This window comes from Culicoides brevitarsis, chromosome 2, assembly GCF_036172545.1.
Source record: "Culicoides brevitarsis isolate CSIRO-B50_1 chromosome 2, AGI_CSIRO_Cbre_v1, whole genome shotgun sequence".
In the NCBI taxonomy this organism is placed as follows: Eukaryota; Metazoa; Arthropoda; class Insecta; order Diptera; family Ceratopogonidae; genus Culicoides; species Culicoides brevitarsis.
In genome coordinates, this window is record NC_087086.1 from 12,738,691 (window position 1) to 12,764,835 (window position 26,145).

The following is a 26,145-nucleotide window of genomic DNA, read 5'->3' on the forward strand; positions in this document are numbered from 1 at the left end:
GCTGAACCAATGTCATCATTCGATATTTATTGCAGTTTAATTGCATTTCACGTTGAATTTTGCATTTGTGATATAAAAGCAAGTGGCTTGAGTGGCTTTGTTAGAGTATTAATTGAAAATTCGTTGAATTCGGGAGTAATTTAAGAGCAAGAAAATGAAGATTTTGATAATTGTAGCGTTTTTGGCGATACAAGGTGTTTATGGACGTCCACAAAATATGAATGCACAAAGTGATGTCGTGCAACAAAGTAGTGGCAATGCATCGCCAGCAGCTGCTGTAAATATTTTCATTCATCAACTTTTAAAAAAAAATCAAATTTTTCCATTTCAAGGCTCCTGCAGCTGTTGCTGCTCCTGCTCCCGTTGCTCCTCCTCCTCCAGCAGTTCCCGTTTCTGCTCCTGCCGCAGCTCCCTCTGTCGGAGCTGTAGCTGGGCCCTCATATGCCATTGCCGGAGCCCCAGGACCTGTTTCCGTATATGCTTTACCCCCGCCTCCCGCCCCTCAAGCAATTCCCGTTTACGACTACGGAACGTCGCTCGCTCAAGCCGGAGGAAGTGCTCAAAGTGCCGCAATCGGAGCCGGTTATGGGTATGGCTTGTCCGCAGCTCAAGCAGCTGGAAACGCTCAAGCTTTGGCATCGGGAGGTCCATATGGCGGAAGTCTTGCTGCAGGTCAAGCTTCGGGAGGAAGTCAAGCTCTCGCAAGCGGTTACGGAATTCCCGGAGCTGATTATTGGTCGACAATGTTGGCACAATCTGCGGGAGGAGCTCAAGCTGCCAATATTGGAGGCTTGTATGGCGGAGGATTGGCAGCTGGACAAGCTTCCGGTTTGTATGGCAATAGCCAGGCACTCGCAACTGGAGGATATCCGTATGCGTTGAAACACTAAAAAAAATTATCGAATAAATGCAGCACATGCTCTTTTGACAGCTTTGAAACACTCAAAAAGTTTTTTTTTCTCTTTGTTTTCCGATCAATTTGACAAGCAAAAAAAAAATTAATAAAGTTAAACGATCTTCATCCGGACAAAATTTATACAGAAATTTAATCAATAATGTTTCGCTTTGACAGTTCACTTCACAATATTTTTTTTTGTCTCCTCATCCAAAACAAAACGAAGACAAAATTTAATCAAAGTTGCTGCTTTAAGGCATTTTTTCTTACAAGAAAGAAAATTTATTAAAAAAAAACAGGTAAGAAATTGTCGTAAAAACAGAATTTAATGAAGTTGAAAATTGAATTTTAATTAATTAAAGGAAAAATGTTGAAAATTTAACAAAAAAATAATTGTTCGTCAAAAATCAACACGAAAACTTCAATCACAGACAAAATGTGATGAGATTTTTTTTTCGGCTTTATTAAATATTTTAAGTATTTTTTTCATTGCTAATTTTATTAATTTCATATTTTAATTTAATTTTTTTTTTAATTTATTTTTTATTTTTAAATTTTTTAATTATTATTTTTTTTAATTTTCATTTTTTAATAAAAAAATTTAATTTTAAATTAATTTAAAATTTTTAAAAATTTTTAAATTAATTAAATTAAAATTAATTTTAAATTAAATTAAATTAAAAAAAAATTAAATTAAATTTTAATTTTAATTTTTTTTATTAAAAAATGAAAATTAAAAAAAAATTCACATGAAACAAAAAATATTAATTACTCGTCAAGAATACGCGAAAACTTCAATCACAGACCATAAAAAATATTTACATGAAACTTTTTTAATAACATTTTGCTCATAGGCACTTTTGATGTTTGTGAAAATCTTCAAAGCGAAAAAAAAATAATCTTCATAACAATATTCGTTATTGTTGTAATTTAGCTCGAAGGACTCAAAATTGACTGTTTTCAAACTAACTTTAATTTTTTATTCTTTATAATTTTCTCCCCCGAAAAATTTCCGGAGAATAGCCCCAAATTTGCTTGCCCGTGTGGAAGATGAAATAAACTTTAATTCGCTCGTGTCAATTTCGATCAAACTCTCCTCGACCCACATCCGAGTCACACACGCATGTGAACCTTTTTTGTCTCGTCTTTTGTTATATTTTTTTTTTTTTTTTTATTTTTAATACAAAAAAAAAACAAAAACATTAAAACCTTGCGCAATGTTTTCATGAAATGACAAACATGTGAGAAACATCGCATTGACAAGTTTTATTGCGAGTTTTGGGCGATTTCATCGTGTATTTATTGTAATTGTGACTTTTTTTTTGGTTTTTTTTTTAGGTGAAAATTGGAAAATAAAATTTATCTCTCTGGTTTTTATTTTTTTATGGAATAAATGAAATGGAATACGTTGATGGAGTCCCATGTGAAGTACATGAACATTCCATTAGTTTGGTGCTTAATGGATTTAAACAACGAGGAATAATAAAAAGGGACATGAGCGGTGAGGTTTTGGTATAAAAAATGATTTTTTTGGTGGATTTTTTGAGATTTAAATTGATTTTCATCTGAAATTAAATGAGGTAAGTCCATGATTTTTTTTATAGAATAAAATTAAATATGTTATATTTTTTGAAATTTCTTCATTTTTCATTATATTCATTCTAAATTTATATTTATTCTTGATTATTTTTAAAATATTTTTGTATACTTTTTAATTTTTTTTTAATTGCCTCCATTGTTTCAATTTATTTTTAATTAATTTTTATTTATTTTTTAATAAATAAAATTTAAATAAATAAAAAAAAAATTAATTAAAAAATTTTTTTTTAAAAAAAAAATAAATAAAAATTTAAAAAAGTTGAAATTGAAAGATTTAAATAAATAAAATAATTAATTTAAAAAAAAATTTAAAAAAAATTAAAAAATTTAAAAAACAAATATAAAAAATTTATTTAAAAAATTAAAATTAATTAATTAAAAATTAAATTAATATTTATTTATTTAATTAATTAATTTTATTTTTTATTTTATTTTTATTTTTAAAGTTTTAATTTAATCAATTCAACTTTTAATTCTAATTTTATAAATATTTTAAAAAATTTCTTCAAGAAAAATTTATCGCCCTTTAAAATCATTTCCCTTCGTCATCAATATGTGACGTGACATTACCTTTAACTGTCCCTACAATCTTAACAACTTGTCCAACTAATTAAAATTCTTTAAATGCCTTGTTTATCATGTTTTAAAGGATATTCCCATATATGTTAAACAACAAAATCAACCTTGTATGACAATTTTTTTTTCTTTTTTATGTCACCACTCGACGTCGAAGTAAAAAAAACGGATGAGAATTGATTAATAATCACAACAAACAAAGTATGCAGGTACTTTTGCCGAACATTCTTTCATCATCGTAACATACAGAGGAGGACGGAAATACAGTGTTATGCTTCAATTGTATCAAAGCGGTTTAATTTTTCTACTAATGACAAATAAACTGTTAATAATCGTTCCGTTGAAGTTTAAAGAGATAACTGTCTGGATTGATTCCAGATTTTTTTCGTTTAAACTTCAACCTTTTGTCAGCTCAAAAATACCGAAAACAGTCTAATCTAATCCATTAATACAACATAAAACACTTACAGCACGTCACAGAAGCGAGAGACATTTTTTAATAAAAAATAAAGGAGTAGATGTAACATGTGTGCCGGATGTAGAACAACAGAACGTTAATTGTTTTATTAATGCATCTCTCTAGCGTCGTATCGCATCGGCTTCCATAGAACTAGACGTGCATACGTGACAAAACTTTTTTCTAGCGTAAAAAAACATCACATGAGTTAATGATATCTTAATGTTCCGAGAGATCATTTGCGCTTCTTTGATCAGATCGTTTGTTACATAAAAGTGTCTGTTTACAGAAATATCGATTATTATATCGACGAACGAACGACGAAGGAAAGGCAAAAAACAGGAAGAATGTTGCATTCCTTGATCTGGTTTTTGTTGTTGGTTAACATGTCTCTCCTTATATGTGAACGATGTGTAACGAGATTGGTGATGGGAATTTTTTATTTATTTATCAATACACAGGATATTGTAACTGTAAACTGGTTTGTTTGTTTAAAGAGCAAAAAAGAAAGGATTGAAAAAGGATTGAGATTGAGTGATTTGCATAACTTTGTAGATAAATTGTGTAAAAAAATGCAATGATTTGATCAATCACTTTTGAATAAAGAAATTGAAAAATTAAGTTAAATTTAAAATATTTTTTTCAAAATTAAAAAATTAATTAAAATTTAATTAATTATTAAATTAATGCATATAAATAAAATTTAAATAAAATCTTTTCGGATTTTTTCGAAAATAATAAAAATTTGTGAAATTTAATAGAAATTAAATTTTAAAAATAAAATCATAAATTAAGAAGACCTAACTATTTTTTCAAAATTAAAAAAATAGGAATAGAAAAATTATTTTTTTTTGTAACTCAATAAAAAAAATAATAAATTAAAATTAAAAAATTAGATTTTTTCAAAAAATAATTTTTTAAAATAAAATTTCATAAATTAAAAATTGAATTTAAAAAAATGTATTTAAAAAAAAAATAAAAAATTTAAATATTTTTTGAAATTTAATAAAATTAATATTTTAACATAAAATCTTATAAATTTTAAGAAATAAATTTAGAATTTTTTCAAAAATAAAAAACTTTAAAAAATAGTTGAAAAATTTGAATATTTATTTTTTTAAATTAAAAAAAAAATAATTTTAAGTAAAACATCTTATAAATAAAGGATGGGTTGTTTTTCAAAAAAAAAAATAAAATAAAATAAATAAATAAATAAAATAAAATTTAAAAAAAATTAAAAGAAAAATTTTAAAATATTTTTTTAAAATTAAAAAAATAAATTTTGAAAATAAAATTCTTTTAATTAAGAATTGAATTTTTTTCAAAAAAAAAAATATATTAAAATTTAGTTTTTTAAATATTTTAAATAAATTAATTTTTTTTTTAAATAAATTTAAAAAATATTTTAAATAAAATTCAAATGAAATAAAAAAACAGTAAAGCTCCATTAATGACAACAAAAAAAACTAATGAACAAGAACAGACAACATTGTCACAAGTATCAACACTCAAGACGACGCCGCATCTTAATGCTGGCAGAAACATGCATTTTTATTCAACTAATATCCGTTCTGACGACGCTGCTATTCAAAGAAATTATGTTGTTATGTTATTAAAGTTTTTTGCTCTTCCTGTGATGAGTTCGATAGCATCTTTCTCTCTGCAAATATTTGATTACGCCTTTTTTCTTCTTTTTTTCTGCAAATATTGTCACCGGATATCTCTCGGATACGCGGTGAGAAAAAATTGCAACAAGTGGCGACGAGAAAAAATGTAGAGACTACTTATTAAAGTTCTTTAAAAGAATTATTTTGGACCAATGACCTTGACATGACCTTGTTTAAGAAAATTGTCTCTTTAAAGCCTAAATTTTTTCTGGCACAGAGCAAAGATATTTAAGAAAATAAAAATATCAAAAGATAACATCAAAAGTACTTGAAACTTTTTGATAACAGCAATTTATTCGTCTTTTCTTTTGTTTGTGATATTTTATCGGCACATTGCCAAAGACATGAATAACACTTGTTTATTGCTAAACTAACACAAAACACTCCTCCTTCAAAAAATATTTTTATTTTTAGTGATAAGGATTCGGCGGCGCGTGGGCGTAAAACGTTAAAAATTTATGACTTTTTCCTAAAAAAAAAATATTGAAATATTTTCTCACACTTGAAATTCGTTACAAAAGTAATAATAATCGTCGTTGACGAAACATATGGCACAAAAGGTATATGAGAAACAAAAAAAAAACAGGTATTCAAGTACCTGCTCTCATACTAGACAAAGACCGAAAAAAGCATAAAAATTTGACATGGTTGCATTTTTCGAACGACTCATCTCCGTCTTTCTCTCACTTTGAGCAAAAAAAAAATTTAACGAACGTAACAAAAGCTCAACAAGACATAATGACCGATCATAAATCCCATATCCATACATTTGCTCGCTCGCAGGTACTCTTTCACAGCAATGCAAATGATTTATTATTCATGTTTCTTTATTACTGCCTCTCATACAGATGTTTTTGTCGAGGATGGGAAAAAGCGATAAATTTTTGAACAAGGATGCTTTTTTTTCGGGGACAAGCGTTGCAATCGCCATTCTTGTACAAAAAAACCACTTGATCCTCTTTTAATGAGAAACGCTATGGGAACGTGAAATTTTATGCACACAAAAATTTTTAATGAATTTTGAGGAATTATGAAAAAAAAATAAGAACCTGCGTCACATCCATGTTAATGAGATGAAATTATATTTTTTTTATTGTTCATTAGAATCAATTGAATAGAATTAATTTGTTATTCATGTGGTATTGTTATTGTTTTGAATTATCATGAAGTTCCCCTGAAAGAGATGGGAACACGCTGAAGTGACGCGTGACTTGGATGACCAATATTGAGCAACTGAAAAAAAAAGTGAATTAACGAGAAAAAATCGTAAACATAATAAAAACAACAAAATTTGATTGGCTTCCATTTCCGGTGTGGGATTCGTTTATTTTTATTTTTTTCGACATATGAATTTTTATTTCGTTTTAAATTTTATTAAAAAGTCATTCAAAGTGTAAACAAAATGGTTTAAAATTGAAAACACACGCCGATATGTACAGGATTTGATGAATAATTAATGTAGGAGGGTCATTAACATGCGGCGCTCATGAAAAGTACGAGCGGAAATAAATTTTGAAAAGATCTTTTAATAGAAAAATAAATAAATAAAAGTTTTAAAAATAAATAAAATAAGAAGTAAATTAAAAAAATTAAGAAAAAATAATAAATTAATTAAAAAAATTAAAATAAATAAATAAAATTAGAAAAATTAAAATATTATATGAATAGTTGAATAAAAAATTATAAATTTAATTAAATATTTTTTTTACTTTTTTTTTTTACTTAACAACTCATTAAAAAAATTAAAAATTAATTTTTAAAAATTAAAAAAAATTTAAATTTAAAAAAAAGTAAATTCAAAAATTGAAAATAAATAAATAAAAATTGTAAATAAATTTAATTTTAATTATAAAATTTAAAAAATTAATAAAATAATTAAAATTTTTGATTTAATTTAATAATTAAATTATTAAATTATTTTTTTAAAACTTATTTTTACACAACAAATCACTTAAAAAAATTTAAAAATAAATTTTAAAAAATTAAAAAAAAAAACAATTTAGGTAAATTTAATAATTGAAAATAATAAATAAATAAAAATTGTAAATAAATTTAATTTAAATTATAAAATTATAAAAAATTAATAAAATAATTAAAATTTTTAATTAAATTTATTAATAAATTTATAAAACATATTTTTTTTTTACTAAATTACCTAATTAATTAAATATTTTTTTTTCAAATTTATTTTTACGCAACAAATTTTACGCAACTTGTAATAAATAAAAAAAAAAATAAAAATCAATTCACTTGTCAAAAAAATAGTCGACTTTTAAATTGACAAAGGAAATTCTTTCCTTAAATGGCATGAATAGGAAAGAAACTTCATTTCCTGTCACCTTTCATTTATTTTTTTCTATCTACTCATTCAAGATTTAATACTTTTTAAGAAAAAATAAATTGAAAGTTGATATCCTTAAAGAACAAAATGGGACGCGTTCACATTTCCTGAATTCCAAGAAAACATTTCTATTCAAAAAATAAAAAAAAATGTCTCCCGAAAAACTGGTTTGGTTTCATTTTTTCGTGCATTATTTTTTTTATTAAATCAGGATGTTATGTTAGTTTGTACTGCTTCTGTTTATTTATTCAATCACCGTAAATATAACTTTTTGACGTTCTGAGGAACTAATTACGCATCCAAAAAGTTTTAAAAATAAACAACAATGACGAAAAATATATTTTTAAAAAATATAGAAAAAAACATATGTCGAAACTCTCACACACGTTTCTGTCATTAAAAAAATTAAATTAAAAACTTTTACCCGAAAAAAATTGTAAATAAATAAATTTCTCAAACGCGATGACGGATGATTAAATTAATGATTGAGATTAATTTCCTGTGTTACTTTGATTTTTTTTTCATAAAAAAAAAATATTTTTTTTTTTAAATTAAAAATGAACAAAAGTGTAAATTTTACGATTTTTTATCGATTCAAATATCGGTTCGGACTCAGGTTAAAAAGGAATCTTGTTACAATTCTCACGCCCGTTTGCCAGTTGTTCTTCATAAAATCCCGATAAAAATCCGTAAAAAGGACTGTAAAGATGTTCTGCATCTCCTGCTGTGCCAAGTCGTAAACAAATTAACCAAAAAAACATCAACAAGGAGCAAATTTTGTTAAAATTTATTACCATGACAAAAAATTTCTTGTTAGAAATTTTCTTGTTAAATTCATCAAAAAGGAAAAAAATGCAAATTCATAAAATTTGTAAATTAGTGTGAGAAATTTTTTTAAATGGAAAGATTTTTGAACGATTTTCAGCTATTTTTACAGTTCATTAGAATTTTTTACACAAAAAAGAGAAAAATTATGATTTAAATGCCAAAAAAAGCAGAAAATACCTTAAAAGTCTTCAATTTTTTCCTTTTATGTCATGTGAGCTCACCTGAAATGAAATAAAATACAAAAAATTAGTCTGGTTTTCATAGAAATTCATTCAAAAAGTACTTCAACTTGTAGAGTCCTGTTGAAAATTCAACAACTCTCAAATTAGTTTTTCATTTCTAGGAATGAAAAACTTTTTAAACTTAAAAAAAATGCAAATTCCCAACATTTATCGTTCAATTACTCTTTTAGGTAATTGAAAAATTGTAGTTTTTACGATAAAACGAGTTTAATTCACAAAAAATCACCTCGAGGATGCTTTTAAAAAAATATTTTCTCAATTACGACACAATTCATTTCAAGCATGCACAAAAAATTTCCCGGAAAAAATCCCCATACGTGTCAATTTTTCGCACATCTTTCACTAAAAACCGGATAAAAGCGATGAATTACCCGAAATTGAAGTGCAATCAAAAAATTTTGCGTCACCAATCGCATCCTATTTAATTACAAAGTGCCGAAAAAAAATCCTCCTTCGCAAAAATTTCAATGTTTATTCACGTTCGATGGTCAACTCAATGAAAAAATCCAGTCACATCTTTTTTCACGATGACATTACACTTTTTTTTTGTATTTTCCTTGTGAACACGTCTAACAATGTGGGTTTGTTAGTGCCGTTTGTAAATCCATCCATGACACGAATCCGTTTTTTTTTTGCAAACCAGCAGCAAAAAAATTTACAGTAAGAGAAAATACGGAGAAAATTGCATTTTCTGCCTTTTTAGCTATAAATGCAGCAGTCTGAATGCCAATGTGACGATGCAATAAATTTACAACGTACATGGACTTCATTCGCCAAATTGACGAGAATGGAGAGAGAGAGAAGAGACACAAACACAAAAAAATGCCAAACCACAAAATTTTCAATCATGCGTTTTTTTTTTGTGGGTTAAGGATTATTTTTTTCATCGTACTTAACTCGTAATGGCCAGAAATCTTGAAAAAAAGAGAAAAAAATTGTGGTTTTGTGTTAAGGATTTTGTAAACATCTCCTTTAAGGTTATTTTTTTGTATGAAATCGTCTTGTAAACGACTTTTTGTGGCTTTAACCTTGGTGATGTTTTGTTCGTAATATCCTTTGTTGCAACAAGTAAAACATGTGAAGGATTTCATTTACACTTCGATTGGTGAATTCTGTGAAATCAATTTTCTTTTTAAAAGTTTTTTCATGCAAAAACCTTTCAATTTGGCTCGTTAGGCATTTGAAGCGAGAAATGTTGCCCTGAGGGCGAAAAACGGGTCAGATTGGTTCCTTAAGGGTTTAAAAGGGATCAGATTGACCCCTCAGGAGTTGAATTGACCCCTCAGGAGTCGAATTGACCCTTCAGGAGTCGAATTGACCCCTCAGGAGTCGAATTGACCCCTCAGGAGTCGAATTGACCCCTCAGGAGTCGAATTGACCCCTCAGGAGTCGAATTGACCCCTCAGGAGTCGAATTGACCCCTTAAAGGCATTTTCTGATCCCTTAAATGCTTAATTTGATCTCTTAAGGGATCAATTTGATTCCCTTTCGAATAACTCATAAACAGGCCCAAAAAATCGATCCAGTCAAGAGGTCAATTTGGTATCGTAAGGGGTCAAATTGACCTCTTGCAAGGATCGATTTTTTGGGCCTGTTGATGACTAACTCGAAAGGGAATCATGTTGATCCCTTCTTAGTGGGACGATATGAAAATTTTTCAAGACCCTGGGGTCTTAAAAATATGGCCCTTAAACTTTTAGATGGAAATCTCTCGAAATTTTTATTTTTTTGAAAAAATGAAGTAAATTTTTTTTCCAAAAAATTAAAAATTTCGGAAAATCTCCATATAAAAAAAAGTTAAGGTCCGTATTTTAAAGACCCTAGGGTCTTAAGAAAAGTCATATCGTCCCACTAAAATTAAAAGATCAATATGATCCTTTAAGATTAACGATTTAATTTGACCCGTTTTTCGCTTTAGGATGGTAAAAAATGAAAAATGCTGTAAAAATTGAATAAAATCAATTTCTTAGAAGGGAAAATGTTGAAAATTTAAAAATTTGCTGGTCTCTTGTTACATAAAATGACAAATTTTCTCACAAAAAAAAGTGTCAATGCTCTTTGAGACAGAATTTTTTCTACAATAGACAGACAAATTTGCATTGTGACATCGCCAGACGAGTGATTGTGCTTTAATAAATCACCATTTTCCGACAAACTAGCCGCCGGAGACTTGTCTGATGACGTCCAAATGACGCAATTTATTCAATCTTTAACCAAAAATTCGTCTCTCGGGAAAACTTTCATGTCCGAATTATCTCTCTTTATTTATGAGATGCGACCAAATTTATCTCCGTAGCTGTCAAGGACATTTTTTATGACATCTTAATGTATTTTCTTTGTATATATGAGGGAATTCCGTATCACAAATCAGCACAAATCACGGCTTATTTTATTCATTGAAATATTAATAAAAAACGCGTTTTTGATGGCAAATGGGCGATTTACCGCAATAAATGTGAATTTAATATGGCCTGTTGCGCCGCAACTGATTATAATTCATTCGAGACCAGAAATTTATCGTTGGTGACTTGGTGGTTTTTTATAAATTCTGAGCTCTGACAATAAATGCAAAAAAAAAAGTTCATATCAGTTCTCGTCAAAAGTGCACTTTACAAACATGTGGAAACTTTTTTTTTCATTAAAAGTTTTTCATTTGTATTGCTTTAATGATGCAATAAAATAATGGCATTTGTGGAAAAAAAAATGTAAAAAAAAATTTTTTCTTGTCTTTTGAACGTTAAATTAGCAAAAAAACCGCTTGCATGATTTTATTAACTTTTTAAAAAATTTTTATTTGATGAATTTTTTTACTGCATTTGAAAATTTTACTTCTTTCAAAGACAAATAAGTAGTAAAATGTTGTAATTTAATCTTTTTAAATTTTTTTTTGAATACTTTCTTTGCGTTTTTCTTTTCAAAAGCTGATGAGATCCTCTTTTCTTCATTATTTCGTGGAAGCAATCCAATCAGAGTTGCAATTGCAACATTTTACACTTGAAAGATGCAAAAAAAAAACTTTGTCAATTTCATGTTTGTTATTGCAAAAGTTTTTTGATTGAAAGTTATATATTTATGTGAGCTTTGGCGCCTTTTTGATGGAAAATGGATACATTTAAGATTTTTTAAAGATAATCTTAAAATATATTATTTATTTATTTTTTTTTTTTTTTTTTTAAAAAAAAAATTTTAATGCAATTAATTTAATTAAATTATTTTTTTTAAATTTACAAATTTTTTTTTTTAGATTTATTTTTAATTTTTTTTTTTTCAATTTTTAAAATTAAAATAATTTAAAAAAAATTTTTTCTTATTTAAAATAATTTTTTTGATTTTAATTTTTTATTTTTAAATTTTTTAAAATTTTTTTTTAATTTGTAAATCATTAAATTTTTTAAATAATTAAAATTAATTCAAAATCTTTAATTAATTGAATTAATTAAAAATAATTTTAAAATAATTTATTTAATTAATTTTAAATTAATTAAAAAATAAATAAATTTTTTATTTAATAATTTTAATTAAAAACAATTTTATAAAATAAATTAATTTCAATCAAAAATTAATAAAATTAAAAAAATATATTTTTCGTAAATTTTTTTACTAAAATTATCTCCAATAAGTCTCAAAGGGAAATTTTTCTTCATTTCTAGAAAAAAATCTCATAATTGCGTAACATCATGCCAATTTTGCCGAAAAAAAATTCAAAACAAGAAAATTCATTGCACATCCCGGTAAAAATTTGTCATCATTATTGCTCTCTTGTTGTTCATTTCAGTTTTATTTTCGACATTTATTGTCTCTATCTATTTCGTATTCCAAGAACTACACTCCCAACAAATTGCTACTCGACTTTTTTTTTCTCTCTCTTCATTCTGTGTCATCATCATCAACATCGCATCAATATATATTGGATTTATTGTTATTATTATTTGTAATAATGATTATTTGTTTGTTGCTTGCCTCTTGCTTGTTTTCCTCGTTCATTCCAATGTTCATGTCTGCTCAGCATAATAAAAAAAAATTGTATAAAAATATGCATCAACAATAAAAAAAATATTAACAATGCGATGTTTTGCATCACTTGCTTTCTTCATGCCATGCCAAGTCATTGTTCTCGAGCCCAAAATGTGTGTAACTGCTTATGCCAGCAAAAATAATTTATTTCAATTTTTTTTTAAATATAATTTCTGTGATTGAGAACGAATTTGCATTTTTTTTTATTCAAAAGTGAGCAGCAAACGGGGCAGCAACAACTCCGGGTGTGTCGTGCTTTATGGCAGCAATGTGCAGCGAGCCGTAATTCCGACACACATTTCCACGTTTATTGTTAGCTTTTTGTTGAGTAATGAACTCGGATGCTTTGATTTTGCAACTTTTAGAACATTCTCGATTTTTTATTTATTTTAATTTGTTTTTATTTTTTTTTCTTTTTTTATTTTATTTATTTTTTTTATTTTAATTTTTTATTTTTTTTTAATTTTATTTTAAAATTTACATTAAATATTAGTTTTAAATTTAAATTTAAAAAAATAAATAATATTTCAAAATTAAAAAAAAAACAATATTTTTAAATTAGTTTTTTTTTCAAATAATTTTATTTTTATTTAATTTTATTTTTTTTTATTAATTTTTTTACTAATATTTTTTATATTTTTAAATATTTTTTATGTTACTCTTTTAATATTTTATTTTTTATTAATTTCAAAATTTTTTTTTTATTTAATTTTTTTTTTTTTTTTTTTTTTTAATTTTTAAATTAATTTTTTATTTTATTTTTTTTACTAATTTTTTTTTAATAATTTTTTAAATTATTTTTTTTTAAAAATTTCATAGATTTTATCATAAGAATTTAATTAGAAGCAATTAATTAAACTCTACAAAATTTCCTAGAATCAAGAACATTTTTTCTTTTGTTTTTACTCCCCCTCGTTCCTCTTTTGTTTTAATTAATTCTATCATCTTCGACATAATAATAACAAAAAAATACGCCTTAATTGTGTCAAACTCAAAATAATTAGTAAAAATCGTATTTCCGTTAATTGCAAGTTTTTCTCGTATTTTTTTTTTCGTAGTAACAAAAACTCATTTTCATCGTAATTCAATTCAATTAAAAGGAGAAATGAAAAACTTTTACTAAGAATTTAATTGGCGAGTGTCGCAAAATTTCTTTTATTTTTTTTCGATTTTCTGCTAAATCCATTAATGTCAATTATCACACCAATTATTATGTCTCTGGATGTTTATGACATTCTCGACCTTGCGAAGAATTACAATATTGAGTTACATCCCTAAGAGTGTAATTGGAATTTCATTGTGTGAAATGAAGAAAAAAATAAATAAAATACAGAAAAAATATTCACGAAAGTGGAAAAGCTTCCGGAAATGCTAAAAAAGATAATTTTCTCATAAATATTCTGTCCAAAAGAATTTTTATGAACTACTGTTGAGAATTTTTTTGTGTGTAGGTTTTTAAACACCCATCGAGTAAATCGCATTAAAAAAATAAGTATTCAAATTCTTATTTTTATTTTAATGGAAGCGGAAATTTACATTTTATAGCATTTTTTTTCTTCATCTTCTCTTTACGAAATAAATATTTACATGGATTTATGATGATTTTTATGGTTTTATGAGCGACCTTTGAAGGTAGATGACGATTTTGATGACGAAAATGTTGTTCAAAAGGTTGATAAGGTCAGTGTCGTGTTTGTTTAAAATGACAGATGTCACTTTTTGAAGATTTGAACAAATTTTTGTGAGGAAGACAAAATTTGACATTAACGAGGACTTTTGGAAGTAATATTCAAATTTAAATGACCGGAAGACAAGCCTATTAAATTCCATCAACCGCCGTTGAAAATGCTCAAACAACATTTCGGACATGACACGAGCTGTAATTTATGCAAAATCTCTCGAGGAATATGCGGCACGTGAAACAAAAATTTTTTGACAACACATTTTGTGCTGCCTGCTGTTTGTACACCACTTGAATAAATATGAATATTCAGTTCGTCGTACACGCAAAATCACCGTCATCATCATCATAATATCTACTTTACTCCATTTTCTGTAGTTTACAATTTCTGCATAATAATTATGTATGCAATTTTCCCACGGCTGGCTTACTATATATTGATACAACTCGTCAACATCATCATCATCATCCTATCACCAGCATGTCAGTCTATCTGCCATTCATTTCGTTCGCATGCATCCATCGAAAAATGTTACAAAAAGTAAAAGATAATCTGGCTTTGTTTTGATTGTTTTCCATCTCTCAGCTAACGCACTCGAGTGATTTTGCGAAAAACTTTTCATGTCATCACTAAAATAGTTTTGCAACCAAAAATTCCCCCAACAGAGAAATGATGACGATTTATATAAAAGATCGACAATGCAGGCAGATCAAAGAAGATTTGGTGCAAAGAGCTGCAATTTGAGCACTTTTATCGGAAATTGTCATGTACTGTCGTTTATCGGATATTTCGTTTGATGACATAGAAATGGAAAATATGTTTTTCCCCGGAATTCGTTCTTGTATGAGATTATTAATTTTTCAATCTAAAATTCAAAAACTGAAGAGCTAACTTCAAAATCTGAAGAGCTAAAGTCAAAAACTGAAGAGCTAACTTCAAAATCTGAAGAGCTAACTTCAAAATCTGAAGAGCTAACTTCAAAAACTGAAGAGCTAACTTCAAAAACTGAAGAGCTAACTTCAAAAACTGAAGAGCTAAGTTCAAAAACTGAAGAGCTAATTTCAAAATCTGAAGAGCTAAATTCAAAAACTGAAGAGCTAACTTCAAAAACTGAAGAGCTAACTTCAAAAACTGAAGAGCTAACTTCAAAAACTGAAGAGCTAACTTCAAAAACTGAAGAGCTAACTTCAAAAACTGAAGAGCTAACTTCAAAAACTGAAGAGCTAACTTCAAAAACTGAAGAGCTAACTTCAAAAACTGAAGAGCTAACTTCAAAAACTGAAGAGCTAACTTCAAAAACTGAAGAGCTAACTTCAAAAACTGAAAAGCTAACTTCAAAAACTGAAGAGCTAACTTCAAAAACTGAAGAGCGAACTTCAAAAACTGAAGAGCTAACTTCAAAAACTGATGAATTTAGTTCAACTAAAGCTAAAACCAAAATTTACCCAATAACCTAACTCCTGATTTCCCGCACTGTTTCCAACTATCACCTCACGTTTAAAATATTCAAAAATTATCATAATAATCGCAAATAAAATTCAATATTAAACTTCATTGGTATCGCCCAAACGAAAAATTGAACACGAAATGCGATAATTGCACATAAATTGTCAAAAATTAAATCAAAAGTTGCTGATTATTAATTTTTTCATTAACAAAAATTGTCAACCGTAAATGCACTAAAGTGTATTAAATTTCCTTTTCACAATAAAATTTTTATCAACAACGACCAAAAATTCATAACTAAGGTGAAAAAAAAAATTAAAACATGAAATGCGGTTAAAACTCAATTACTCAGCAATCGACTCCCGGTAATTGCCACAAAATGTCACAAAAGTTAATATAAATTTAATTTATTTTAATTTTATTTGTCTTTTCCGATTGCTCTCTTCGCGTGCAGTTGAATTGAATTTCTCTCATTTTTTATGTGAAAAATTAAACCGCACATTTATTTGCAAATCCTAATCTATTGCTATCGTTTTCGAAAACGTAGAGAGAGAATTAATAGGCCGCAATTATTTAATTTGGATCAAAACTATCATCATCATCAAATCGTTTGCATTCCGCTTTGTGGCATAATGCGAACAAATAAATTGGACTAAGTAGTATGTTGTGTTTAAATGTTTCCTCTTTCGGAATGATTTGCAAATTGCACTTATTTATGCATGCTTTTCACATCTTATGCAACTTTTTTTGCAGCCGACATGACATGACACCAACAACTAAGTAAGTAGAAAATGACTGTTATTGAAAAAAAAAGGAAAATGCTTGGAAAATAATTATTAGTCACGTTAAAAAAATCATGTGTGAACATTTTTTTCAAATCCGCGTGAAAGTCCGTTCTCATGAATTTAAAATGAGTGTCGTGTGCCATGAAATTCGTCACACAAATCGTCGTCGACTTTGAGTGGGTGTCCATTGATTTTTAAACGATTTCTTGCTTAAAGATCTATTTTTCGACATCCGAGCCGCGACACATGTTACCAAATGGCTATTTGTCATGTTTTTTTTTCATGTCTCAATGGAGGTGTCGAGAAGGTGTTGAATTACTAATGTCCGAGTCTTGTACACAAAAATTAGTTGGTACGAGATTTTTTAGCCGGATAATATTCAAATTTTAACAAGATACAAAATAAATTCGTTAAAATAATAATATTAGGTTGTTAGACTAAATTTGCGTGAGCGGCGGATTGAATCGGCTTCGAAGGAATGTGCTTCAAAAATCAAGTGTGCTTTAAAAAAAAGTCACATATGGTAAAAAATCACAAGAATATTTTTTTTACTAGGGATTAGTTTAATGCCATAAGGTGTTTTTTTTTTGTTATGACTTAGAATTAAACGAACAAGACTAGGTCAATAAATAAAGCGCCCTTGACAAAAATCACGAGTAAAACGGATTTTTATTTGTCTTAATCAAAACAATGTTCCAGACTGAGATAAAAAGACAAAACAAAACAAAATTCTCACAATTCAGTCACAATGAGAGACGACACACAGGCAATAAAGAAGAAGAAAAACGAGCCAAGCCCACACCACAAGTAACAAGCTTTTGTCGTGCTGGCGTGGCTCGCGTAGGCAACGCAACTGTGGGGTCAACTGTCTTGTCTTTGTTACCGCACGTTTTGTCTTCCTCGTGTACTGAAACGTATTGTGTTCGAAAGAAATCAAAAAGTCACAATGAAAGCATGTTTTAATCAATCACACTGATTTGTTACCGTTGTTGTTGTTGTTGTTGTAATAAAGAGCTCGGAAGACACTTTAAAAATTACTTTAAAAAGTTTGTGCGTTCTCTTGATCAAATAACAAATGTCTTCTCACGTACGTTTGTTAAATTGAATTTTCCTTTGAGCATTGGAGAAATGTTAGTTTTTCATTTTCGTATTGATAAAGGAGAAGTTTCCATCATGTTTGGATGAATTTCAAATAAATTATTCAAATAATTCAATTATTTTACCTTTTCTTGTTTTATTATGCAAGCGTTGAGCATATCAAACTTAATTTTCGTAATTTTAAGTGTTGAGTTGTTTTAAAATGGGTAAATTTAATGATCAAGGAGCTTAGTTTTAATTTTTAGTTTTAGTTTTTAATTAAATCTAAGAGCTAAAAATTTTCTAAAGGTCTATGTTTAAAATCTAACAGCCCTAAATTAAGATCTAAGGGCCTAACTTTTAAATCTAAAGAGCTAACTTTAAAAATTAAGGCCTAACTTCAAAATCTGAAGAGCTAACTTTAAAAATTTTGACCTAACTTCAAAATCTGAAGAGCTAACTTTAAAAATTTTGACCTAACTTCAAAATCTGAAGAGCTAATTTTAAAAATTAAGGCCTAACTTCAAAATCTGAAGAGCTAATTTTAAAAACTAAGGCCTAACTTCAAAATCTGAAGAGCTAATTTTAAAAATTTTGACCTAACTTCAAAATCTGAAGAGCTAATTTTAAAAATTAAGACCTAACTTCAAAATCTGAAGAGCTAACTTTAAAAATTTTGACCTAACTTCAAAATCTGAAGAGCTAACTTTAAAAATTTTGACCTAACTTCAAAATCTGAAGAGCTAATTTTAAAAATTAAGGCCTAACTTCAAAATCTGAAGAGCTAACTTTAAAAATTTTGACCTAACTTCAAAATCTGAAGAGCTAACTTTAAAAATTTTGACCTAACTTCAAAATCTGAAGAGCTATATTTTTAAAATCGTAAGTTCAAAATTAAAATCTAGGCCCTAGCTCTAAAATTTTAAAACTTACATTTTATTTTTAAGACCTAAATTTGTCTCATTTTGCATCACGGAGTAACGAGACGATAAAAATTAAACAAACTCAAAGAAAAGACAGAAGGAAACTAAATTATATTTGCTTAAAATCGCTTCATTTCATGTTCACTTCTGCGCAAATAATAAAAATTTTCAAAAAATAAATAAGAAAAAAAAAACTTCCCATTATTATTATTTCTAACTAACAAATTTGCATGATGAGTAATTTTAATTTATATCTTTATGTTGCACGAAATTAGTCAAAAAACGTAATAAATATCCAACTTTCTCTTCCGTTCAAATGAAGTTTCATCATCATCGTTCCTCTGCCAGACAGAATTACAACAAAAACAAACAACTAAAACTAACAAAAAAATGCGAATCCATTTAAATTCTAATGCAAACAATCCAAATTTCCGGTGCAATGTTACTCGACTACTACTGTTGCCTTATCTCCCGTCTGATATCGATTCATTCATAAAATATTCCATCAAGGTTTTGTGTTTACAATTACATGATATTCAATTCTGACTGATAAGTTACAAGAAATTTGTTCAAGAATTTTGACGAAATTTGTCAAAAGGTAGTTGAAGTGGTTTCCGGTGAATGTGTTTGAAAAGAAAAAAAAAATAGTTTTAATGAGAAAAATTCCCATTGGAACGAGCTAATTAGTATGTCGCGTTCGAGTTCCCACCTCGCAATTTGTCAGTTCGTCGTTTGTATTGACATGTCTTGTAATAAATTAATATTTATGACTTGTTTATAGGCATTAAAATATTTTTTTATTCGTTAGTTTTATTAATTTGTATTTTTGTATTCAAAGAATACCTTTTTATTATACGTTCAGACGTTTGTATTATTTGATATTTACATTGTCGAGATAATCTTAAACGACATTTGCTTATCTTTATAATTTTATTCGTTATTTTATTCTGTCTTCATCAAAAGTCTTCTTTACGTTTTTCGTTTCAAGAAGATTTTTTTTTCGAAAAAAAAAATTTTTTTTGACATAAAACTGCTAAAAAAATCTTAATTTTTGTCAAATTTCCTCAATTTGTATGAAAATTATTCCAAAACACGCTCACACTTGCCCTTGCCCATAAATCAAGCCATTAAATTTTTATTTATTTTTAATAAACGAAGAATTTCTTTATTACCAATTCCGAGTTTATTCTATGAAAAAACTTATGAACGACGAGAAAACATTAAAAAAAGAAGAGAAAAAACGATAGAAAAGAATGTCATTCATTGTCAGAGGTCCACTTCTCCAAACAACGGAATAAATTAATGACAAAATTCTCATCTCTTCGCTAGGCTAAGCCAATAAACAACTTTTTTTTTACTGCATTCCATTCGTCGTGCGCTTTGTGTTCGATGGACAACAATTTTATTTTTTGTTCTCAAACCGTTCACAAAACCATTCACAACCCAATTTAAAAAATATTTTTTTGAAAATCTTTCCGGTTTCTCATCTTTCTCTCTCTCTTTCTTTTCTCTACGAAATTCTTAAAAAAAAAATAATTTTTTTTTTTAGATAATTTGATGCTTTATAATCAAAAAGTCGGACGTGATCGACACGAGAATAAAAATAAATATTGGCGGAAATGTAAAAATAAATATAAAAAATAAATAACAAAACCAGAGCATATCGAGTGAGCTTTAATATTGTTTGCCATCATGTTTTTTTTTCATGGTATTTGATGGAGGCGCACGAACGTTGTTGCAGTAACGGATTGATAGAAAAAAAAGAGAGTTTGTTTGACTTAACAGTCGATATTGCTGTGATAGTTGTAGCTAATAGTGATAAAATATGCTGTTAGAAGTGATTGTTGTGAGGGAGTTTTAAAGATTGTGAGCGCTTTTAATAATTTTTTACTAAAAATAATTAAATAAAAATTTTAAAAATAATTTTTTTTTTTAGATTTAAAGGTCAATTAAAAAATTAATTTTAATTTTGAAAAAATTAAAAAGATTTATATTAAAAGAAAAATTAATTATTAATTAAATTTTTTAAATATGAATTTAAAAAAAAGTTAAAAAATTGCTAAATATGAAATTTTTTTTTTTATTTTTAAAAATTAAATTTATTTTTTTTTTTTATTTTAAACAAATTTCAACTAAGTTTTTTAGTCCTAGATTTAATTTAAGTTTTTAAATTTAAATAAACTTAAAAAAATAAATAAAAAGTATTTAAATTTCAAAACTTTTTATTTAATTTTTATTTTAGTTAATTCAGATTTAAAAATTTAATTTTAAAAAGAACTAAAAAATTAATTGAATTTAATTTAATTCATTTTATAATTTAAAAAAATAAAAATTTAGAAAAAAATATTTTTTTATTTAAAAAAAATTGCTTAATATTAAAAATTAATTAATTATAATTTTTTAATTAATTAAATTAAATTAATTATTTAAATTAATTATTGAATTATTAAAATTTTATTTTTTTATATAATTTAATTTTAATTAATTATTAATTTAATTAATTAAATTTAATTATTTTAAGTATTTATTTTAATTATTTAAATTAATTAAAATTATTTAATTATTAATTTTAATTAATTGATCAAGAATGACTCCAAATCCGACATTCAAAGCCATATTGGAATATTTTTTCATCACTTTCTGTCATCAACGCCTTAGAATTCATTTCACTACACGTTTGATGGATTGGAAAAAAATGTAACAAACACATTTTTTATTACAATCAACATATTGTTCTGCTCTACGATGTCAATAGATACAAAAGTAACATTTACTACTTAGCTTAGAAAAAACAAACAAAACCAGGGAAAAAAAAGTTTCCAATCAATATCATTGTTTGACGCATTTTTTTCTATTTACTACAAACTAACCTACAAACAACAAGCCGCGACTGGCTCCTCTTCTCCTATCCGAGATAACGTTCCAGCACAAAAATTCTGACCTTTTAGTCAACAAAATATGGCTCTAAAATAATCCGAGCATTGATAACGTTCTCATCTCTCGTATAGTTCTTATCAATAACAGCCAATTTACAAGCGAGATTATTACAGCGATTTACTTTTGTTACGCTTTCAAATGAGATCATCGGAATAAAATCAGAATAAAATTGATCCATCGACGGAGTGAAGTAGAAAAATTCATTGTTTGCAGTGAAGAGCTTCCTTCAAAAGTACGTAACAGTGAAAAAAAATTATTTTCCGAGAAAAAATATAATCCTTGTCTTCATTTTTTCATTATTATAATATGATCATGAAAAAAATTCCTCTCATTAAAACACATAATGGGTACAATTACATGCATAAGCAGCGCATTATAATAGCTTAAAAAGTTTTTTTTTCTGCTCATCTACGTCACCGTATGAATAAGTTCATTAAAATCGCAAACAATAGAATTTAATTTAGTAGATAAGGAAATAATAATGCAACTGCTATTTTTGCATACATTCAATTTTTTTTTAAGAGAAATGCTAATTAATATTTTTTTTCTCATTATAAATTTTATGAAATTTTAGTCTAGTCAAAAATTGTAATTAAAAAAAAATAATGAGTGAGTGTCAAAAAATATTTTTTTATTACATCAAAAATTTTTTTAAAAAATTCGAAAGCCTCTTACTAAGTGGTACTTTTATTGTTTCAGCTGCTGTAACACCCAACAAAGCCATTACAAGACACATAACAGCATAATAATATTTGTTTGTGCACAACATAAATTGCAACATAAACTCTTTTTTTTTCATCGTTTAAAAGTCGAACTCGTTTACAACTCAACTCCTACAAAAACAACAAAATACAAAATAAACACGCATGTGAGAGTGGAGAAAAAAAATTAACAATAGCGCTTGCAATGATGCATATTCATAAAAATATTTTTTTTTGTTTTCATGTAAGCCTCAAATTTAAGTTGAGGATTTATTTAATTTTTGCTTGAAATAATTTCTATTTGTTTGTTGCTAGAGTTTACATAATTCTGTTATGATGATTTATTTTTTTTTTCAAAAGGAGTGAAAAAATTCGAGTTAAAAATTTAATATTTTTTTCAAATAGAAATGGTCGAGTCAAAAAAAAAAGTTGTTAAAGATAATCCGATTTTCGCTTTGTTTTTGTTTTGCTTTCAGTTTTTTTTTTTTGCTTTAATCTTTATATAATTGAAAAAATTTTCGGACATCATGCCATTCCATCATCACTTATCAGATAAGCGTGCAATGCAATTTCGGGTGATTTAATGAGATTTTGTTATTTGTGATAAGTTTTTTTTGTTAAATTATTTTTTTTTGTTTTTCAATTAAAATAATAAATAAAAATTTTTGAGTAGTGTTTACATTTTTAATTATAAATTTTATGGAATTTTTTAAGCAAAAAAAATTATTAATTTTTAAAGAAATTTAGTAAAAATAATTAAAAATATTAAAATTAATTAAAATGAAAAAATAAATAAAATAAATAAATAAAAAAATAATAAAAAATAATAATAATAAAAAAAAATTAATTTAATTAATTTTAAACAATTTTTAGATACCTAAAATATTTTTTTAAATTAAAAAAAATAAATAATTTTTTTGTGAAGTTTTTAAAAATAAAATAAATATGGAACTTTTTTAAACTTATAAAAATAATTGATTAATTAAAATTAAATAAAAAATTAAATTAAAATTAAATTTTAAAATTAATTTTAAAAATTAAATTTTAAATAAAATTAAATTAAAATTAATTAATAAAAAAAATAAATTAAAATATAAAAATAAAAAAAATTATTAAAATTAAATTAATAAAAAATTTATTGAATTTTTTAAAAAATAAATTAAAACAATTCAATTTTTTAATTAAAAAGTATTTTTCATAAAAATTAACTGCATTAACTTTGCACAGCTTACATAATTTTTTTTTTGTAATATTTTAATGCATTTCGCATGATAAAATAAATTAAATTAAAATTCCAATAAAAAAGTGTGTAATAAGTATCATTTGAATTAAATATTACGAACGTCCAGCAAAATCATGCATAAAATAAATAAATCGACCCACTATAATAAATTATGTAAAGCACAACTCTCTGCCACGTGTCCTCATCGCATTATCGCATGGAATGTGCTAATGAGCCACTTAATCGCGTCGATGGGTTTCCCTTTAATTACCATCGTTTCACTCAAAAACGAGTGTTAATGAAAAATAATTAAATTTTTTTGTCATCATAAGCGCCTCTTAATATCATCAAAATAAAAATTAGGTTATCCAACCCATCCATCATCCCTGTCGGCGCTTGATATTTGCACCTAATTTACCCAAAGATAATTTGCGGACAGGTACAAGAAGAGATTGAATTAACCTTGAGGCGATATGAGATAATTTTAACAAAGCACAAAAAATCTGTCGATAAAAATTTTATCAAATCACACAAAAACTGGGTCATGCTCATATGAAGTTTTTATGCGCATTGCTAACCAAATGCAATGGTAAAACGATGCGAAATCATGACAAAAATTGAGTTATGGTCATCTCACAGATTAGTGTCAGTCCTTCTTGTATCTTGTTGTAAAATGGCATCGCCGTATCGTAGATTGGATTATTGCCTTTTATCTTTTCCACACAGTTTTGCATTCAATTTACTCTTCAAGAGTCCTACGTTGGTCCATGCAGCAAGGAGAAAAAATACAAAAAAAAAACATCTTGTGTGAAGAAGAGCATGAAATTTCTCATTGAATAATAGAGGAAGTTTTTTTTTTTTGCAACATTTTTTTTGTTGTTATTTTTTTATTTGTGATGCTTTAACGAGATTAGGATATTTTTCACAGGATATTCTTTTTTTTAGTAATATTGGATTGAACGTCCGGTTCTATTCAAACATGAACTTTATTTACAAAAATTTCACTCATTTACGCAGAAATTCCCAAAAACCAATTTTACGTCATTTATTATAAATTTGTCGTCACTTACCTTAAAAATTTTATTTTAAATTAATTCCGTTATCGATTTCTGGTGAAATAAATTTTTGCTTTTAAAAAATATCCAACATGTGTAAATATTTTTCTACGAAAAAACACTCATGAATAGTTTTATATTTTATTTTTTTATATCCTTGACTTTCTGTCTCATTAATTTTTTTTCGCTACTAAATACTTTAGCGATTGTTGTGAATATTATTCAAATTTTTTGCTCTGATAAATTTGATGGAAATTATGAATATGATATACTTTTTTCGTCACATATGGTTGAAACGGTCGAATTCCATGCTTTTTTTTATTTATTTATTTTTTTGTTGTATTTTTATTGCGACCAAACATTTCTCGTTATTAATTTTTTTTTATTCACTTCACTTTTTTTTTGTATATTTATCAAAAATTTATTATAATTTTTTATTTTTTTATTAATAATTTTTATTTATTTTTTTTTAATTTTTCCAATTAAAAAAAAAAATAATTAATTGATCAACTGATGTACAAGATTAAAATTCTTGCGCAGATAAAACGAATAAAAATATTTATACGTCAATACTAAGCGCCGGTTACTTAAACACTGGAATTCCATTCGTATGATGGATTAAACAATTTTAAGTTAAGTCACTCAATTCTCGTTTATTTCTCTTTTGCGTCGTGCATCTACGAGTTTCTGTGTACGATCATTCTCTCTCTTTTTTGTCTTGTTTTGGTTTGATCTTCGTACTTTTTGTACGTGATCACTTGGAAATAATTGCCTGAGTTACTCTCTCGCATGTTCTCTCAATTTGTGTCTCGTTCTTTGTCAATTTGTTCAAATGTAACTTCATTTTAAACTCCATTCTATTCCGTTTGAGCGGCGTTCGTACGGTTTGTATGACAAATAAAATTTAATAAATATTCAAGCAAGCATGCGAAGCAGCATAGTCTGGTGCTTCTGAATGATATTTATTTTGAGCGTGGTATGCATTGTAGTGTAAAGCCGAAGAACACATGAGAAACATTTATTTATTATGACTGACAAATTTGCACTACTGTTTGCATTGAAGAAACGGGAGACGCGGTGTGGCGGCTACTGTACGAAAAATGTGTTGGAAATTGTTTGGATTGTTAGATGATTGGAGTGAAATGTTTGAAATTTTCCGAGAAAAGAAGGGAATTTGCTTTAAATGGATTTTTTCACCCAAGAATAGAAGAGAAAGTTTATAGAGAATTGAATTTAAAGAATTGACAGTTTATTAAAGAGGCTTTTAGGAATGTTTTTACGTCGAAAAAGATATTGGGAGATCTTCGTGGAAAATTTTTTGAAATGCTCTTAATTTTTGGTCGTTGGATTTGTAGTACTTAATTTCGTTTCTTTATCAAGCATTCTCTTCATGGACGATACGAACAGTGGCAGATTTAGGTTTTTCGTTGAATTTTTGCTTGGTTTGGATTAATTAGAATATATTAGAATAGAATAGATTTAATACACTTGAAAAAGTACTTTTGCCAGTAAATTCATACGAGTTTGGGATTTTTTGCGTCGATACGAATCTGTTTTTGCCCGTTGAGCATTAAAACGTTTTCATCAAACACTGTTGATAGTTAAAATTAAATTATTTGAGTCGATATTTGATGAAACAAAAAATTCAGAGTTTTGTGGTTCAAACTCTGATTTTTTTGCAAGTCATTTTTGACCAGT

At 26.6% G+C, this 26,145-nt stretch overlaps 1 protein-coding gene across 1 annotated transcript in view; it reads right to left on the reverse strand.

Moving 5' to 3' along the window:
- Positions 1-24,866, reverse strand: part of LOC134831347 (uncharacterized) — a 37,227-nt gene extending 12,361 nt beyond the window's left edge. The window contains exon 1 of the mRNA XM_063845064.1: positions 24,463-24,866. The gene's annotated coding sequence lies outside the window, so the exon portion shown is untranslated. The remainder of the gene's footprint in view (positions 1-24,462) is intronic.
- Positions 24,867-26,145: the final 1,279 nt, after the last annotated feature.